Source organism: Capsicum annuum, chromosome 12, assembly GCF_002878395.1.
Source record: "Capsicum annuum cultivar UCD-10X-F1 chromosome 12, UCD10Xv1.1, whole genome shotgun sequence".
Classification (NCBI taxonomy): Eukaryota; Viridiplantae; Streptophyta; class Magnoliopsida; order Solanales; family Solanaceae; genus Capsicum; species Capsicum annuum.
Genome location: NC_061122.1, coordinates 62,128,923 through 62,144,963, shown reverse-complemented (window position 1 = coordinate 62,144,963; position 16,041 = coordinate 62,128,923). Strand labels below are relative to the sequence as shown.

General features: G+C 34.8%; 1 pseudogene; it reads right to left on the bottom strand.

The window, feature by feature from the left end:
- Window positions 1-13,940: 13,940 nt before the first annotated feature.
- On the bottom strand, window positions 13,941-15,666 carry LOC124889617 (annotated as a pseudogene).
- Window positions 15,667-16,041: the final 375 nt, after the last annotated feature.

The following is a 16,041-nucleotide window of genomic DNA, read 5'->3' as shown; positions in this document are numbered from 1 at the left end:
GCATATGATTGGCGTTGCACTGTTGCCTTGGCTCCTCACATACAGCAAAAGAAAATATGTTCAAAATATTTATGGTGGTAATATTATTCAGTCTTTAGTCTACCGATAGGTGTAAATGGATTGAGATTCTGAGCCTCATTCTTCATCTTGATCCACCCGACTCATTCTTTAACCGTCTTTTTTCTTCCCTTTAGTACCACCTCTCTGCAAGTATCTTGACAAAATATGTATGGATAGTTAATATAACGAAAATGATATCCCTACAAGTTTCAAATATTCATTGCAGTAAGTAAACAACAGATGTGGCTTTTGATGTTCCATCATCTCTTTAGTTAGTTTTATATTGAATTTCTTCTTTAGTGTTGGCAATGGCATCCATCTAAAGTAGTGCCAAATTTTCAGTGCCACCCCTTCAGATGATGTCTCTGGAGAAGTACCCATGCATTGTGTTTGTGTATGGGTTCTGGTGATGTTTCTGGAGAAGTTGTATCCATGCATTGGGAATTTATGTATGGGTTCTGGTAATGTTTAAAGAATTCTTGAACTATAACATGGTCATTAACGTCCCCTTTTTGTATCATCTGTGCATACAACTCACAGAAAATATCACTGGCCTAAGGTGAGGCATAGTCTGCGCAGTCTTGGCCATTCCATTTTGCCTCCTTTATTTTAAACTAACAGATGTGTCTCAGTTAGTTTTCACTGTATACCTGCTAATTTGCCATCTTACCCAACTTTGCATATGCGAGTTTAAGCAGATGAGGAAGAAATGCCTAAAATTTTTTCAGTCTATGCTAAATTTGAACATCCCACTTGGTGGGAGTATATTGGGAATGTTGTTGTTGTTGCTAAATTTGAACATTAGACATTTTATGATTTTCACCAATTTCATAGACCGTTAGCCTCACACTTGGACTTGAGTGTATTCCCCTTGGTCTCTTTTCTGCTGGCAGTATCTTGAGCAAGAAAATTGCGATACAGGAGGAGGATCCGAGGCTTAAATTATGATTCTTTGATGTCACACCTCATTAATGTATATGCTATAATAAGATTTTGATAAAAATATTGTGACGCTCAGCAGTGTGAGGTGCATGCACCCATTGAACTGCGACTTGTGTGATGTTTCTGAATCTTGAGGTTGATTTGCTTTTTTAAGGGGGTCGTTTGGTGAGAGGTATAAGTTATAATAGTCTCGGGATAAAATGTAGGATTATTTTATGCCTTAGTGATGGAATAAGTTATCCCATATATATGGTGGGATGAATAATTTTGAAATTGCTAATTTCTACATTAATTATCCCGAGATAACTTGCTCCCAACCAAATGACCCCTAATTGTTGGTCATGTGACGCGCTCTAGTACATAGTACCAAATGCATCAATTTATGTGCTTGTTTTGATGTTTTGTATTTTGTATGGAAAATATTACTCCAGCCAGGACGTGGTTATGTTAACCACGTTATCTAACTATGGTTAATTAGTGATAAAATTAAGGTGAAAATGTGAATTATCTTACAAGAATTGAGTAATAACAGTTGATGTAAAAATATGTTTTTTGGTCACCAAGTTTTGAATTTATTTCGTAGCTTGAAGTTAGCACTATTGCATGAGAGCACTTTAGGAGCTATACGCAAGATCCAGAGGATCAAGCAGATTCTTTATTGCACTATTGCACATCCTTTTTAAGGATCCGTTTGGGCATAGATTTCTCAAGTAAAACTTAAATTAGCAAATATTATTTGGCCCATACAATTTATTATTATTTGACAAATAATTCAAATTTCTAAATACTAGAAAAAATTAATAATTCAACGAATTTTTCCCGCTTTCTTCTTATTCTCCCCTTTTTTTGGTTGTTCTCTTCTTGATATTGTCGCTGCTCCTATATTTGTGAGTTTCTTCTTTGAAAAATTTGAGAGAGAAAAAAATAATTTTTCTCAATTTGGATTAAATTTTATTCATGTAGCACTGAAAATTACTTAAGAGCTGATTTTTGATCATTTCGATGAATGAATTAGGTAGTTGGATTGTGTATTATTTATTTAAGTTTGAGTTTTATCTTGCTATTTTTGTCATTGCTGAAATGTATAAACAACTGTTGCAGCAGGTGCTGAAACAAATGCAGTAACTACTGAAAAATATGCGACAATTGCTGAATAATTTATTCAATAAATGCTTCCTCAATTGTAACAATTGCCTAACAATATGCAACAATTGCTACAGTTGATGAAACATTTGCTGAATAAATTATTCAACAACTATTTTTAAGTAATTACTGTAATAAAAAAATGCTCGACACGATGGTAATGATTCTGCATCAAGATATTGTGTATGATGATTTTGCCAATAAAATCATTAGAATATGATTTTGCTAACAAAATCATTACTTATTGTGAATTAAATCATGAGATGAAAAATATTGTCATCACTTACATGCATAATTGCGGTGAAAAGTAGAAATTAATGATCATAATATTTACCATTAAATATAATTGATCCAATCAATTAATGATCATTTAAATCAGTTGTAGTTGTTTTAATGCAACAATTGCGATGAAACATTCAACAACTAATGTATCTGTTGTAGCATAATTCAACAATTGCTGTGAAATTTTCAGCAACTAATGCACTGCATAGTTGCGGTGAAAAGCAGAAATTAATGATCATAATATTTATCATTAAATATAATTGATCCAATCAATTAACAATCATTTAACTCAATTTTAGTTGTTTTAATGCAACAATTGCTATGGAATATTCAACAACTAACATACCTGTTGTAGCATAATTCAACAATTGCTATGAAATTTTCAACAACTAATGAACTTGTTGTAGCATAATTCAACAATTCATGTAACACGTTTAGCAACTAACGAACTTGTTGTAGCATAATTCAACAGCTCCTTTGAAACGTTCAACAACTAATAGTAAATTTCAGCAATTATTTTGAAATTCTAGCAATTAACTTACTTGTTATGAAAGGTACACTAAAAAACTGAAGTTTGAAAAAGGAATTTTCTCTCTCTATACATATGACCTCAAACAACCTCACCACCCTTCAACCACTGAATCCACCAGACCAAACCCTCAAAACTATTCTCTCTCTTTATACAACGGTAACAAATTCCATCACATCGACTAGTGACCTAACCACCAACAATGCAAACAACTCCACAGATACCATAAAAAACCCTTCACCTAAAATCAACGATACCAATTCCACTAATAATACACCTATTATCCAATCTAAAGTTTCCTCTAACTTTGACAAACCAACGAGGTTAAGAAACTAAACCACTGAAATGGATACAATTTTCATTAGTAAACAGACCCAAACCAACAATAACACTGATATTCAATCAGACCACCACCGAACGAAATAACCCCGTAAAATCGATAACATGCAAAATGAAAATCAATCAATTGAAAATGAGAGAAACCAAGATCTACAGAACGATAAAAATCAGTTAGTCTCGAAACCAACTTTTGCGGCTATGGTTCAAGATAAACTCCCCAAGTTGAAGGAGAGTGAACTGACAACTGAGATGAAACATGGTCTTTATCTTGGTAAGCTCATTGTCTTCTTATCGACAGAAGATTACTTTAAGAATTTGGCTAAAGAGTGTAAGCTTACTTTGTGAATATAACTAAAGAATGCAAGCTTACGGTTATTGGAAAATTTTATAGAGGAAAACCATATGTGGAAGACAATAGGAGGCAATTTCATCTTACTGTCCCTGTTAAGATTGCCTATTTTGATCCACGACATGTCTATATTAATTATGCGGATGAGGTTGATTATAATTATATTTTATTCAAAGAATATATTGACATTGGAGAAGCATCTATGAAAATTCTGAAATGGACTGCAGACATCAAATCTGAAGAGAAAACATCCATTATCCCAGTCCAAATTCTTATTCATCAATTATCACGACACTTGTTTAACTGACAAATATTAGCTAGAATAGTAAGAGAGATTGGGATAGTTGTAGTCCCTGATCAAGCTACCTTCTTAAAATCTATGAAAAATGTTGCTAAAATAAAAATGAAAATTGACCTTTTGAAGCCGCGGATTGATCAAATTTGGCTGGGATTCAAAAGATTAGATGGTTCTAACGATAGCAAATGGCTTGACATTGAGTATGAACGAGTGCCAAGTTATTAAATCTATTGCAAAATACAAGGACACCTTAAGGGGCAATGTAGAAACAAGACTAGAGATGAAAGGATCAAAGCTCAAAGAGAGAAACAAAAAGAGCTACAACATAAGAAAGCTATGGACATCATAAATAAAGAAGATTTTCAGATCGTGAACAGAAAGAAATGGGCTAAATCCAAGAATGATGTGTCAAAGAAACAACCAAAAATAAAAATATTAACAAGATCATAGGAGCCTACATTGATGTTTACACTAATTCAAAGAAACAAATACCAACCACAAAGAACAATCAAAGCAATATCAATTAAGTGAATCCTAGCATCAAAACTACAAATAGGTACAAAGGTATCATTATCAATGAACCAACCATTGATAGACCAATACCCACTCTTATAGAAGTACTAGGAAAAGAAAAACAAAAAGTGGGAGAAGATAATATTCAATAACTCCCAAGTGAATGATGTCAATAACAAAAAGAGAAGAATCAGGAAAAAGAGTTCCAAAAATTATGAAAAAATGAACGATACAGATACTCAAATTGAAAAATAATTTACCATTATCAAAAGTAAATAACACGTTGAATAAGGTAGTAGCACAACTACGACGATCAATGATTGTACTCAATTACCAAAACAAACTAACTAACAATCTAATGAGGGATGACAAAATCCAGATTACTAAACCACCAAGGTTAACATCAATAGATACACTACCTGTGCTATTGACCCTAGTGAGATTCATACCAACTACCTAGAACTTATTAGTGGAACTAGCTTAGAAGAAGAAAACAACAGCGGTACAGAATATGATGAGAATCAATCAGACTCTTTTATTATAGAGGAGGAAGAATCATTAGAGGACTTGTACATAAGTTTGGTTAACTCTGAAGATCTAAGTGATGATCCAAAAAACTTACTCAATTATTGGAGTAATGAGACTTATCAATCCGATAAGGTGAATGGGACAAAAGAAGATAATAGTGATGTTGATGCTAACAAATTAGTGGAAAATTCTAGCTCCTAAAATTGATTTTTGTCAATGTGATCTCAAAATTTGAGAATATAATAAAAATCTTTAATTATTCCCTAAAGGTAGGGGAAAAGACAGATACTAATAGGGGTGGTAGACAACAAATAAAAGAAAGGGGTGGTAGATACTCCAAACAAATTCCTGTGAACCAATAACATGACAAGCATTTTCTAACTTATCCAATGATTAAGTCTCCTTTTTAGAATATTAGAAGCACTCATTGTAATGGTCCGTTCGAGAGATTCCATCAACTTATCAGATTACATCATTTTTCTTTTGTAGCTCTCTATGAACCTTTCTATAAGGTTGATAAACTTGATAAGTATAAGAGGATCCTTGGGTATAATAATGATTTCTCCAGTATTAATAGCCAAATATGGATATTATGGGATAATACATTGGAATGTTAGGTGGTTGAAAATGATGAGCAACAAGTTACAGTTTCCATTAAATGGGATAGAGTTACAATTCTTATTTCTTTGATTTATGCCAAATGTGATGCTAACCAAAGGGAAGAATTATGGGATAGTATAAAAAAATCTCAGATAAGTATTCCTTACCTTGGTATATTGCTGGAGATTTCGTAATACCCTAAAATTTTTAGCTAAGCTTCTAACCATTCATCATATGTTGATAGGTTCAAAAATAATTATTTTTAATCATAATAATTATCATGATCATTTACCTAGTGTGTAAAGTGCTTTTTATGTGAATAATATTCATAGGAAATACTTAGAACAAAGTTGAGTGAAGAACTATTATTATCGATTGAGTTTTGGTATTCGATCGAACAAGAGTCAACTTTAAATATGTATAAATTCTGAAATATATTGATTTTTGGAGATCAAGACCCACCAAATGGAAGATAATTTAGTCCTCTTTCCAACACATCTGATTTTGCCTCAATTCGATACTTGAGCAAAAAGTTATGAGCATTTTTGCAAACCAACCAGTCAGGGTCCGCAGTAAGAGCGTGGTACATCCCGTGTGCTCTGCAATAAGAGCATGACATGCCCTGTGTGCTCTGTCATAAGGGAGTACGATACCTATAGTCGCAGAGATGCTAGAAATCACATTTTTCTTTAATTTTTTGAGGGTAAAAAAGTCATTTATGTCCTAAATGACCCTATAACTAATACTAAGACGTTTTCCCTCACCCATAATCCAAATACATGATTCCTCTCCTCCCAAATTATTAAGAACACTAAATAATAACTCTTCTCCAAAATTCAAGCTTCCAAGGCTTAGATTCAACCACCCTTCAAAGAAAATTCATCAAGTTGAGGTATGTGTGGTTTGAACAAGGATAACCTGTCATCCCTGTGCCCAAAAGCTTTAATTCTACAATTGAATTTATGAGCTTTTAATTAGGGTTCATACCAATTTTTTTATGTTTAAAATTATGACATTATCATTTAGTTAGCATAAGAATTTACCTTCACTCATCTTTTTACTTATATGATTGCTATTATGAGATGAATTTTAGTATTTTGACATAAAGTTCCATGAGTTGATAAATGTACATGACTTTCATCTTGATTCAATTAATTTACTAGTAAAAGTATGTGAATTTAACATGATTATCTCAGTTTACAATGATTTTAGATTACTACTTTAGATTATAGATTATTACAGTATGATTCGGATTTCAGTTTTGATCTTCTGATCTCAGATATGACAAGAAATTCACAAGTTTCTTTATGAGTATGATTTTAGCAAGAGAAGCACAACTGGTTTTCAATTTATAAACCCACATTCTACTTTAAGGTGAATTTCAAAAGTATGAGCATATGAATATATATATTATTTTGGAGTAGTATTTAGCATCGAGAGGGGAATCTAGGTACAACGCATCCTATTTCTCAGAAATGACATGCCACTTTAGGTTTAAGGGACTTTGCCAGAAAGTGTCTCCCTTAGTCAAATGGGCTCAGTTTAGTGATCACTCTAGTTCAGTTCAGGTCCTATATCGACGGCACAGATAAAATAGCCCTCCTCAATATGGGTTAGATGTTGGACTCTATGCTAGCTCACATGGTTTATGTTGATTATGAGAATCTCCCATAAGAAAAGTAAAGAAGATTTTAGAAACTAAGTGTAATGACTCATAAGCTTTATTTTTATGTTGTTTTAGATTTATGCTTATGTTATTTCAATTTACAGTTCTATTCATGATCAAGGTTGTCTACCTACACTTAGTAAGCATGTTTTTAAGCTTATGATATATATCCGATTTTACTTATTACATTCACCCCTACATACTCAGTATATTTTAGAAGTACCGACCACATATATGCTTGTGTGGCTACATTATTTCATAATGTAGGTATCAGTTGTAGCCTACAATATCTTGCTCAGGCAGTTCGCAACTTTCAACTAGCAGGTGATGTGTTCTCTTTATCTGAGGACTCAATTCAATTTGTAGAGTTAATGTTTTTTTATTCATTTGTATTGATAAGAATAGATGGGGGTCACGTCCCGGCTTCCTATAGTCAATATTAGTAGAGGCTTCATAGACAGTCAATCTTTATGTATTCAGTTTCACTTCCTTTTTGTATAACTAGTGTTGTAAATATTTTTAAATAGTATTGTATTAAGCAAGTTCAACTAATGAAATTTGTTCCACTCATTATTTTAGTTTTATATATTTTATTTAGTTGCTCATGAATTATGCTAGTATAATGGGTAAGCTTGGGATCACTTGTGGTTCTAAGCACCATATGACGTCTAAGGGATAGTCTTGGGTATTACAAGCTTGACATCAGAGCACAGAGTTTAGATTTCCTAAGTTGTCTATGAATTTATGTCTAGCAAAGTCTTACAAAATGGTACACAGTCGTTTGTACTTTTCTTCGAGAGGCTATAGGGCATTTAAGAAATATTTCTCTTATTTCATACTTTAGATCGTGCAGTAAAGTTGTCCTCTAAGAAAACTACATTGATTCACGTGTTAATCCAAAATTCTCCAACTATGGCTCTGATGTCGCCCAAATTACACCTCGTAAAAAGTATAACGCGGTTATTGCAAATAAAGAACCAAATAAAGGTTGGGGTTGAACCTATAGAGAATAGGATGAATCTCTGTCAAGAACTTATTGATGTAGTTGAAAAGTGCAGAAAGTAAATGGGGATTTTGTAATAACAATAGTAGTAGTAACAAATCTTGGACACTTTAGATTGAAATCAATATAAGACGAATACTAAGACTGTGTTCCCCCTGACTTCCTAACTCCGTAGATTCATAGTGCTAGTCAAACTATCTCTGTGCCTTTCATATAGAATCTAACATGTTATGTATTACCAACCATATCTCGACACCCTTTGGTGAATTTCACTTATCTCCTCTTGATCTCAGAGTTTTGCATTACTAACCCTTATCCTGGACCCCAGATTAACTATCTCTGCTCGGTCTCAAGTTAATTAGATGAAGGTTGGTAGCTTTAAATTACCGTTGTGATCTTATTTTCCTAATCTCAACCTCTATCCCGAGTTAGTATTGAATACAGGTAGGTTCATAGTATCTGCAGTCTCTAAGAAAGCAATCAATATGAAGAAAATGACAATACATGCATAAACACCGATCAAGAAAGACTTTGCACTTTCTCTACTTTACTATTCTAGCAGGGTTCCCACAACCTTAGTTAAGAGATTTATCCTCTCATGTTTGCAAAAACACCCATATAATTCATAATAGAAAACATATGAATAATCTCATAATAAATAAAGAAGGAAAACCAAAATTTCAAACCATACAAGTCAAGAACAATAATTCCAAGATCAAAAGCGTATCTCAAAATCAATATAATGTTTTCAGTATGAAAAATGCAAAACTAATAACAAAACATCAATGGGGAATTTATAGGATACATCAGAAACATAAAAATCCTAACCAAAATAAAATAGGAAAATTAAGTCGGCACCTACCTACGACCCCACTTACAAGCAATAAGTACTGCCTACGGACCCTAGGAGGGTTTTTAGGTCTAAGAAAAATCAACAGGCTTCAGATCACCAACTTATAGGGGTACCTACAAGGTTCATAGGTTCCACTTACGCCCGTAGGTGGCCTTTGTAACTCTCAGAAAAAAACTCCAACTCTCAGAACCTTCTTCTGTCACTTACGACCTAACTTACGCCCATTATAAATGCCACCTATGACCCGTAACTGGGTCCATAAGTGGCCTTCATAGCTACACTTCTTCTCTTGGTCTTCTTTTTTGCACCAAATCCTATTTTTCTGCAAAAAAATAAATACAAAAACACATCACATCTAACAAAAAGAACCTAAGTACTTGTATAATTTCTGATTTTAAGCATTGAAAGTACCATGAAACGATGACACATCAACACCCTTAACTTAGAATGTTTGCATGTCCTCAGGTAACTAACACATAAAAAAGAACATATGACGCTTAATTACAAGAAACCCAAGGCACCTATGGAAGTCAACTCAATTTCAGTTTAAAAACTCTTGCCCCCTTTAATTTCAACTTTTCAAATCAATATGTGGATGTATGTAGCACAACAGTATGACATAAAGGAATCAAAATTGACATTACATTAGTAACAAATAACCAAGAAAATAGGTAATTCACACTACCCGAACATATAAGTAGTTAATAACACAACCCATGTACCTTCACAGAACAGAAGTCGTAACTCTCACAGTATCATTATGCAACGCAAGGGACTATGTCAAGACACTCACATTCACAATAGCCACCCTTAACTTAGGTGATTTGCTTGAGATGAGGTACACAGTGTCCAAGGAGGGTCCAGGGCTAAAACAAGTTCATTGTAATTAATTTGGAAAGGTGACAAAGTGAAAACCAAGAAAATAGGTCAATGTAGGCTTAAATCAGGGATCAAGAAATACTTTTTTACATTTGGATGGTTACTTAGGCCAAGAGTGGTCTATGTTAAAAATGGCATATGATCATATCCTAACCAACTATCCTACAAACTAAGCAAGACTAACCAGGAAAGTTTTGGATTAAATGCTTAAAGGGAACTAGGTAGAGAACTTACATATACATGGTACATGGTTATATCTAATGTCGCCCACAACTAGCTCCAAAAAAAGTATGCTATGATTGATGCCAAATGTAGTAACCCAACTAGGTTGGGATCGGTCCCATAGGGAAAATGTTGAACAGTTGCTTAACTTTATGTAATTCATGAGCTGTGTGGAAAGTAAACAGGGGGATTTGGAATTATCAGTCACTAGTAATCGAATCTTGAATGGTCGGAGTAGTAAACAATAGGAGACAAACACTAGGCTTGTGTTCCCATTGGCTTCTCAAATTCATAAATTTCTCGTGTTCAATCCACCTATTCTACTACTCTGTATGTAAAGTCGACAAGATAAGTATTGCCAACCATCTTATGAAAGTGTTGGTAAATCTCGCCCTTTACCTTATGAGTCTCAGGGCATCGCCTTATTGCTTCTTGTTTAGACTTCAGTTTACTTTCAACTTTTGAGTCTCGAGTGATTAGATGAGATGATGGAATAGTATGATGGAGGTGAATCTCAAATTACTGTCTTATTCTCTTTTTCCAAACACAAACTCCCTTGTGAGGACACTTGCAAATACGGGCTATCCCCAAGCTTCTGTAGTAGTTTTGAGGTTAATTACTATGAAAAATATTAAGATACATGCATAAACCCTAGAATAGATGAATCTCCTACTCCTTTATGTAGCTAATCCGCCAGGGTTCCCACAACCTTAGTTAGGGAAATTAGCCTTTCATGTTCATGGAAGAATCCATGATTATCAATGAATAAAATATGTAATTAATTACACAAGAGTAAGATGTATAAAATCCCAAGTATTCAATTGAATAAAAACCCAAAATCTCAAGAGTAATTGTGAAGTATGTAAAAGTACGTCTAGTAAGTTAAAGTAAGTAACCTAATAAAAGATAACCCTAAGTTATTTGGCATATCTCAAAAATACTTAGAAATCCTAATAAAAATGGAAAAGGTAAAGTTATGTTAGAACAAGGTACTACTCGCCCATCCACTTGTATTGTTTTCTTACGAGTCGTACCATGCCTTTCGTATCCACTCTAGTGTCTGGTCTTCCAGGCTTCAACTTTCTGTTCTACTTATGACTCCTGCTCACGAGTCCTACCTTGATCATACAACTCGTGGCCTTCAATCGTATCTACCTTGGACTTCTGTCTTTCTAAGCTTGGACACTGGCCTGTTTACGACTTGGCCATACAAGTCGTGCTCAAACTTCCAAATAATATTCTTCTGACATTTCAGCTCTAATTTTCTTCCTTAGGTTCTGTTCTATGTATAACTTTATGATACGGCTCGAACCCTCAGCTTAAGACTCAGATGCTCAGTCGTATCTTCTCAATACTTAGCTTTTCTTCCTGGCCTTGGTTTCTGTTGTGCTTACGAGCTAGCCTACGAGTCATATAAAGTGTTTACAACTCGTGAGGAGACTCGTAACTTCTATAACTTTGGTATTTTTAGGTCTTTTTCTTCCAATTTCTTTCTAACACTATGCTAGAACTTTTTACCTGCAATAACCATAAAAGCACATCATATCTACTAAAATGACCTAAGTTCAAGCATAATTTCATGGTTTTACGCATCAAAAGTGCTATCTTTCCATGACACATCAACACCCTCAGCTTAGAAGTTTGCGTGTCCTCAGGCAAAGTAACAACTAAAAATTACCGCAAAGCCATGATGCTTTATGAGGAAGATCCTAAGATACCTATGTCATTGAAGTTTCAATTCAATTTTGAACACTTTTATTCCCCCTCATAATTTCACTTTTCAAGAAAAAACTGTGTATACGATTTGGTATATGGAGTGACAAAAAGGAATCTGATGATGGCATTATATTAGTAATAGACAACTGGGCATATACAACTCACATTTGTTGAACAGTCTAGAAACCTAACAACATATCTCATGTGCGCTCATAATTAAAGAAATTCCTATTTCACTTTATATATAACAATTAATTTTTTTAGGGATATAGCAAAATACACACTCTCTCACAAAGAAGTACCGCCGGTGTATACAGAATGCCATAGGCTTGCCCATATGCTCTCTTCCTAAGCTTTTGGACAGTCAAGGTAAGATCACTAAAGGAATTTATTTGGCTTGTAAAGTAGGCTAGGGGTTGGTAAGGTATCTTTTTGGGATTTATTTAGTGATTAAGCCTCCTTGACACTATGCATTTTTTGGGGTCCACTTATTTTTCACTCTATTTTTTTATATCCGCCCTCATGTCTTCCTTTTATTTTAAAGCACATACATCTTGGACCAGGTGCGATTTTCTTTTTCTCACTTTATTTTTCTTTTTATTTTGTTCTTCTCTTTTGTTTTCTTTTATCATTTTTCATCGCACCAATAATTTTTCATTTATTTTTTCTTTCACACGTCTTTGTCCACACTCATTTTTCCTACACACCCCTATAATAGCCACCCTCAACTTAGGCGATTTGGCTGAGGTGAGGTGCACGGTGTCCAAGGAGGACTAGGTCCAAGATAGGTTTATTATAGAAACGGGTAGGTGAAATCGGTGTAAATTGAAAAATTCGGTCAAATTAAGGCTCAATTATTTGGATTAAAGGGATTCATGATTTATTTGGTTGGGCATTTAGGCTCAAGTGGAATTACAACAAAAGTGGCCTATGATCATATCCTACTCGACTATCCTAGACCTAGGTAAAAGCAACCGGGCAAGTTCTAGATTCCGATACACCAGGAACTCAGTAGAGCCTCACATACACTTGCATAGGTCTACATTGCTAAGCACTATCTATCTAGAAAATTTCACCCTAGTTGTTCTATTCCTAATCCTAATACCATTACCATTCATTGTCTTCTTACACATATACACTATCACATAATTAACACAAAACCTTAGGAGGGGTATCAATTTTTCGGCACAAATTTTTTCAAATCAGACCGTTTCAAGCATAATTATTCCAAACACTCAACTTTCACAGATTCTAATTCTTCTCCTATTTCAGCTATTCCCAACACACACAACAACAAAAAAAAATAAAAATAACATAAAAACATAAAAAAGACATGCTAGTTCTTCAAATTTTCAGAATGTGGCCACGGGCTTCGAAACATGGCAACTATAGCCCATGGTGACTGAGTACACCCCCACCCCAAACTTAAAGCTTATGCACTGTCCCCAATGTATGTTAAAATAAAATGCAGGGCACTGTCCCCATACTATGAGTTGTTTTATGCCATAAATAAACTCGGCCACTCAAGAAATTTGTTGGACAAGCGGATTCATATTTCTTACAACCAACATAGTCCTCTATTCATGGAGCAGAAGAAATTTTTTTAGACTTACAACCATACCAAGGTATTATTTCTAATACATCGGTGGGGTAGGCTTAGACACACTTAGACATATTGAGTACATCCTATACACGTATCGTATATCTTTATTGATTATGACATTGGGTCTATCTGTTTTTGAATATTATAAATTTTTGATCTAGTAAACTTAGAAATGAATAATATATTTAGATACCAAATGAATCAATGAGTTATCATAATTTTTTAGTCAACCCTTTTCAGGATTGGTTTATGGAATATGAGAGAGGCCAAAATACTTTGATTTCTTATGTTTTGCAAACAAGATCATACCTTATGTACCAAACATGCTAATTAAAATTGATTTATCAATATTAGAATCTAGATGAGTAATACTAATTATTCAACAAATTTGATTGTTGATACGAGTTGATTTTCTTTATGCCTGTTCAGGAAGACCATCTAATTCTTTGCAAAGGATTAATTGAAATCCTTGAATTGTTTCTGCTAGACCAACTTATTTTCCTGGAGAACTAGTAAATACTTCTACTATGAAAAAAGGTTGTGATAAGAAACGCTCAATTTTCTGCGCTCTTGCTACGAGTAAACAATCCTCTTCAAATAATTCATCCAATCCAAGGATAGCTATAATGTCCTAAAGTTCTTTGTAACGTTGTAAAGTTTGCTTTACTCGTTGGGCAATTTTGTAATGTTCCTCACCAACGATCCAAGGTTGAAGCATGGTTGACGTTTAATCTAAAGGATCTACTGCTAGATAAATACCTTTGGCTGCCAATCCTCTTGATGGTATGATAGTAGCATCTAAATGTGTAAATGTCATAGTAGGAGCAGGGTCGGTCAAATCATCTATGGGTACATAAACTACTTGAATAAAGGTTATGGACCCTTCTTTAGTAGAGGTAATTCTTTCTTATAAAGAACCCATTTTAGTACTTAGGATCGATTGATAACCCATAGTGAAAGGCATTCTACTCAATAAGGCTGATACTTCGAATCATGCTTGGACGAAATGGAAGATATTATCAATAAATAGAAGTACGTCTTGATCATTAACATCTTATAAATATTCCACCATAGTTAGGGTAGTCAAACCAAATCTCATATGATCTCCTGGTGGTTCATTCATCTGACCATAAACTAGGGCCACTTTTGATTCTGTAACTATAGCCCATGGCGACCAGGTACACCCCTATCCCTAACTTAAAGCTTATGAACTATCCCCAGTGTATGTTAAAATAACAGAAAAGCGACTGGGAACATACCTGGGTGCTCAAGGAGCTAACTCATACAATATCAACATGTGGGCCCTTAGGTTGGGTCCCACCATCATCATCATGAGTCCCATCAATTTTCAAGACTGGGTCAATAACAGTGGCACCGATGGTGGATAGTGAGTCAATGGAATATCGCTCAGCGGGTCTGCATCATTGCTTCCCTCAATATCAATAATTAGTGGTCTCAAACCATCAACTCTAAAAACCATCTTACGGACCCTCACCTACTGGTACTGCTCATCTTGTAGGCTATCTGCCTTACCTTCTTTGTAACATCTTTCTCCTCACTCTTTCTCTTCTTTCTTTCTATTTTTTCTTCTTGGGTCTTCTCAACTACTAGTTTCAAAATAGCTCAAATATTATCAAAATAGACATCGAGTATGCTACATATAACCTCAGGCTCTGGGATAACCAATCTATAGTACAACTCTATAACCATCCTCTTAATCTCAACCACTCCGGCTTTCACCTCTGTAATGTTTGAGTTTGGCCGCTACTTAACTATCGGGTCATCCTCACCTCAAATACATCTAATCACTGCTGCACCTATCTATCCTGGTGTGCCAACTGAGTATTTACCCAGGGATTTATGCCCCCTTTCATGTTTTGAACCTTGGCCTCCAATATGCCTAATCTTATCATCGCCTCGATCCATATGGCCTGTTAAATCAACATAAAACCAGAAGTCATACCTCTCAAATAAGGTGGTACAGACTGAACCGGCGAAGGGGCCTCAGAAGTCTCACCAGCCTTAGTCTGACTCCTGTACATCTCATCAAGCATATCAGTTCCTTGCCTTGCATACCTGGCCAATGTGTTGGCTGCGCCTCTGATCAGGCCCAAGTCCGTGGTATTTATGTCCTCTATCATCTCATTGATACCTAGGAGTTACCGCACCCCTACAGTCTAACAGAGGTGCATAATCATACATGGGTATGACAACAGTGAATTCTTACCCTTATAGCTTGGTCTCTTATCTCCTGAGCTAGAAACTCTCCTACATCAAACTTATAGCCTGCTATGAACTCAACTATCAAAGTTTCCTGGATTAGAATCAGCATGTTGTCTCCAGTGGTGGGAAAAATCTTGTGTTGGGACAACTTCCACCATGCCTTGACCTCAAAATTAAGAGTATTCTTCTCTATCTTCTGTGAGGTGACACCCAGGCCACTAACTACCCATACTACATTCTTATCATTTGACGCTATCCGACTAGAAATCCACCAAAAATAACCCAACTTCTCA